General features: G+C 40.6%; 1 non-coding gene across 1 annotated transcript; it reads left to right on the forward strand.

Moving 5' to 3' along the window:
• The first annotated feature begins 1,109 nt into the window (after positions 1–1,109).
• LOC143999717 (U2 spliceosomal RNA) lies at positions 1,110–1,300 on the forward strand. The gene has a single exon (XR_013278131.1). It is a non-coding gene; the product is annotated as a U2 spliceosomal RNA (small nuclear RNA).
• The last annotated feature ends 4,013 nt before the right edge of the window (positions 1,301–5,313 follow it).

A 5,313-nucleotide genomic window follows, 5' to 3' on the forward strand; every position in this document is an offset into this window, starting at 1 on the left:
CGCAAACCATGTTGTTGGTCTATTCACTAAAATGCCAGCAGAGTAAACTGCCAACCAAGGTGAATCTTGTTTTTTGTCCATGTACTTCATGTGCATCATACATATCAAAACTGAAGTTTTGGTGTGCCCATAATGAGAATATCAAAACTGAAATTTTGGTGTGCCCATAATCAGAAAAATTAGGAGAAAATATGAACATATTTGAACATATTTACATATTTACAATTACCGTAGTTATCAAAAGTTATTAAAAATGATAAATTCTCATGTGTTTAACCACTTAAGGACCGCCGCATGCCAATGTACGTCATCACAATGGCATGTACAGGCACAAGCACGTACATGTACGTGCTTGCCTTCCAGCGGGTGGGGGGTCCGATCGGACCCCCTCCCGCTGGATGCAGTGGTCTGTTTCGCTTCAGGAGCGATCCGGGATGAGGGGACGGCCGTTGGTTTCTGGCCATCCCCTCTCGATCGCTCCTGGCGAATGAGAAGCTTCCTCCCGCTGTGTATAGTAAACACAGGCAGGGAGGAAGTGATGTCATTCTCCTCGAGACAGTCTTTTTGACCGGACTACGAGGAGAAGACTGAAAATAAGTGTGCACCAACACTACACTGACATGTAGGCACACAAACCCCCCTGCCATCACTATACTAGCGTCCCCAGCAGTTTAGGGTTCCAAAAAAACGCATTGTTAGCAGGATCAGCCCAGATACCTGCTAGCACCTGCGTTTTGCCCCTCTGCCCAGCCCACCCAAGTGCAGTATCGATCGATCACTGTCACTTACAAAACACTAAACACATAACTACAGCGATCGCAGAGTCAGGCCTGATCCCTGCGATCGCTAACAGTTTTTTTTGGTAGCGTTTTATATTTAAATCCGGAAGGCAGTGCTTGGTTTTTGGGGTCCCGTACGTGGCTAGGCTCCCAAAAAGTCCTCCACATGTGGTATCCCCGTACTCGGGAGAAGCAGCAGAATTTATTTTGGGGTGTAATTTGGCTTATGCCCATAGCATGTGTGAGCAATATATCATTTAGTGACAACTTTGTGCAAAAAAAAAGAAATTGTAATATTCCTGCAACTTGTGGTAAAATATAAAATATTTCATCGCTTCTCGGCCTTTTGGCTAAGATCAAGTGTAGTATCTGTTCTTATCAGTTTAATATCTGATACGTCCCCTATCTGGGGACCATATATTAAATGGATTTTTAGAACAGGGAGATGGAAGAAGAGCTTGCTCTGTCCACTCCACGCATCGACCTGGTATTGCAGTACCTCCAGGACCGGTGCACAAAAAAAAAAAAAAAAAAAAAAAATATAAAATATTTCATGGACTCAACATGCCTCTCAGTAAATAGCTTGGGGTGTCTACTTTCCAAAATGGTTTCATTTGGGGGGGTTTTGTCTTATTTTGGCATTTTATGGCCTTCAAAACTGTGATAGGTAGTGAGGAGGGAAATCAAAAATTTGCACCCTTAGAAATCCTGAAGGCAGTGATTGGTTTTCGGGGTGCCGTACGCGGCTAGACTCCCAAAAAGTCCCACATATGTGGTATCCCCGTACTCAGGAGAAGCAGCAGAATATATTTTGGGGTGCAATTCCACATATAACTATGGCATGTGTGAGCAATATATAATTTAGTGAAAACTTTTTGTAAACTTTTTTTTTTTTTGTATCATTATTCAATCACTTGGGAGGAAAAAAAAATATTCAATGGGCTCAACATGCCCCTCAGCAATTTTCTTGGGGTGTCTACTTTCCAAAATGGGGTCATTTGGGGGGGTTTGTACTGCCCTGCCATTTTAGCACCTCAAGAAATGAGATAGGCAGTCATAAATTAAAAGCTGTGTAAATTCCAGAAAATGTACTCTAGTTTGTAGACGCTATAACTTTTGCGCAAACCAATAAATATACGCTTATTGACATTTTTTTTACTAAAGACATGTGGCTGAATAAATTTTGCCTGAAATGTATGACTAAAATTGAGTTTATTCGATTTTTCTTATAACAAAAAGTAGAAAATATATTTTATTCTCAAAATTTTCGGTCTTTTTCCATTCATATCGCAAAAAATAAAAATCACAGAGGCAATCAAATACCATCAAAATAAAGCTCTATTTGTGGGAAGAAAAGGACGCAAATTTCATTTGGGTACAACATTGCATGACCGCGCAATTACCAGTTAAAGCAGTGCAGTGCGAAATTGTAAATAGACCTCTGGTCCTTAGGCTGAAAATTGGTCTGGGGCTAAATTGGTTAAGCATATCTAAAGCCATTTTTTTAATTCTTTATTTATGTTACATATTCAACAGTTTCAGATTCAATCAAGTTAAATATTGAAGCTTTAACAAATGGCATGATAAAATGCATAGACCTAAACACATGTAAGGATATAGAAAATCCATCATCTAATATCATCTCATTGTCATATAAGGGACAAGCCTAAGACAATCAGTGATTGCTTATACTATCAGAGCACGCAATGTTTTAAGGTTTACATAAGAAGAAGATGATACTAAAAAAATCAAGTGTATATGCAGTGCCTTGAAAAAGTATTCATACCCCTTGAAACTTTCCACATTTTGTCATGTTACAACCAAAAACGTAAATGTATTTTATTGGGATTTTATGTGATAGACCAACACAAAGTGGAAGAAAAATAATAAATATTTTTTGCAATTTTTTACAAGTAATTGTATTCAGCCCCCTTTACTCTGATACCCCTAACTAACATGTAGTGGAACCAATTTCCCTCAGAAGTCACCTAAGTAGTAAATAGAGTACACCTATGTGTAATTGAATCCCAGTATAAATACAGCTGTTCTGCGAAGCACTCAGAGGTTTGTTAGAGTACCTTAGTTAACAAACAGCATTATGAAGGCCAAGGGAAACACCAGACAAGTCAGGGATCAAGTTGGGAAGAATTTTAAAGCAGGGTTTTAGGTTATAAAAAAATATCCCAAGCTTTGAACATCCTATGGAGCACTACTATTCAATCCATCATCCGAAAATGAAAAGAGTATAGCACGACTGCAAACCTACCAAGACATGGTCGTCCACCTAAACTGACAGGCAAGGTGAGCATTAATCAGAGAAGCAGCCAAGAGGCCCATGGTAACTCTGGAGGAGCTGCAGAGATCCACAGAAGCTCAGATGGAAGAATCTGTCCACAAGACAACTATTATTCATACACTCCACAAATCTGGTCTTTATGGAAGAGTGGCAAGAAAAAAGCCACTGTTGAAAGAAAGCCATAAGTCCCGTTTTCAGTTTGCGAGAAGCCATGTGGGAGACACAGCAAACATGTGGAAGAAGGTGCTATGGTCAGACGAGACCAAAATTGACTTTTTTGGCCTAAAAGCAGGCGGAAAACTAACACTGCACATCACTCTCAACACACCATTCCCACTGTGAAACATGGTGGTGGCAGCATAATACTGTAGGGATGCTTTTTTTCAGGAACAGGGAAACTGGTCAGAGTTGATGGGACTATGAATGGAGCCAAATGCAGGGCAACCTTAGAAGAAAACCTGTAATGCCGCATACACACGATCGGAATGTCTGACAGAAAAAGTCAGACAGAAGCATTTCATCGTATATTCCGATCGTGTGTATGCCCCATTCGGACTGTTTACCTCATGGACCTAGAAATAGAACATGTTCTAAATATTTCCGACGGAACCAATTCCTATTGGGAAAACCGCTCATCTGTATGCTTTTCAGACGAACCAAAAACAACGCATGCTCTGAAGCAAGTATGAGACGAAAGCTATTGGCTACTGGCTATTTATTGAACTTCCTTTTTCTAGTCCCGTCGTACGTGTTGTACGTCACTGCGTTCTTGAGGGTCGGACTTTGGTGTGATCATGTGTAAGCAAGACAGTTTCAGCGGAATTCCGCCGGAACTCTGTCGGAGTTTATTCCGACAGGAAAACAGGTCGTGTGTACAGGGCATTAGAGTCTGCAAAAGACTGGGAGGTGGTTCTACAAAGTATTGACTCGGGGGGCTGAATACAAATGCACGCCACACATTTCACATATTTATTTGCAAAACATTTTGAAAACTATTTATGTTCCTTCCACTTCACAATTATGTGCCACTTTGTGTTGGCCTATCACAAAAATGCCAATAAAACACATTTATATTTTTAGTTGCAACTTATAACCATACAACTAGCAAAAGAAAAAAAGCCCCTGTAACAAGAGACAGGGGGATACATCAGCTATTAATTGACAAAAAGTCCCATGGTTGGGTTATCACACGACATTCATTGAGTATTCAGATTATTAAAATTGTCACAAATTTCCTCCTATGTAGAGAAAAGTGGGAGGATATAAACCCCATAGCCTCTGGGAATCACACAAAGACCACTTTAAAAAGACATCCCATATGAGCATTGCAAACAAACAAAATATAAAACATAAATGACAAACAATGGTCCGCATGCCAAGTATTTCTGCCCATGGGGCTCTACCATGGCAGCCTGCCATTTCTTCACATTGCCAATCAGTGCACTAGGGTAATAGCCCCATATGGAGCTAATAAAAGGGCAATAGTGACCATGTATCAGGGGTCCAAGAGACGTACAATGTCTCCCAGCAGGGGACTGGATAGGATGAGCTTGCGATTAGAGTCTGTCTAATAATCCAATTGTGATATCAAAAAGCTGTGGGCTTGAGTAGTTCAGTAGCTAAGCATAAAGACATAGGTACTCAGTTGATAATTATATAGGGGTTCCAGTGATATAAAGTACATGAGTCTACTGAACAGGATATTCCCGCTTGCCAAGTTATAGTTTTGGTGATTGATCTATATATCACCGTACTGATCTTATAACCATGCAATGTATAATACACTATGCCAGACACCTACCAGTTTAAGAAAGCCAAACAGTCCTAGACTTCCGACCGTGTATAGTAACAGATTAGATGTTAATGCCCATCCTACAGATCACCGCCACGTATGGGACTAGCATCAGGGATTGACGTCGTCCATCAATGGATAACGGGTAATTGTTCATACATTACCCACACTAGCATGTGTCTTAGTTAACCCTTGATATCCATGTCACTAGTGCATAGTATTGACAGTAAAAGCTCCTGCTGGTGTTTCGATATTTCAGGTTGATCTCTCCTCCACTCTCCGTCCCACTTAGCTTTCCCTGTCCATGTTCGTACCCATCGGGGCTGTGTTGAGAGCAGCTCCATGTGGTGCTAGTAACGTAAATGTGTTTTACAGTAGCGTAGCTTTTTTCTTTTGTGTACACGCTGAGCCTGGACAGCCAAGGTTACACCCAGCCGTGCCAATAT

The sequence above is a fragment of the Lithobates pipiens genome, unplaced genomic scaffold (genome assembly GCF_037356315.1).
Source record: "Lithobates pipiens isolate NorthernLeopardFrog02 unplaced genomic scaffold, aLitPip1_a1.2 Scaffold_19, whole genome shotgun sequence".
Taxonomy (NCBI): Eukaryota; Metazoa; Chordata; class Amphibia; order Anura; family Ranidae; genus Lithobates; species Lithobates pipiens.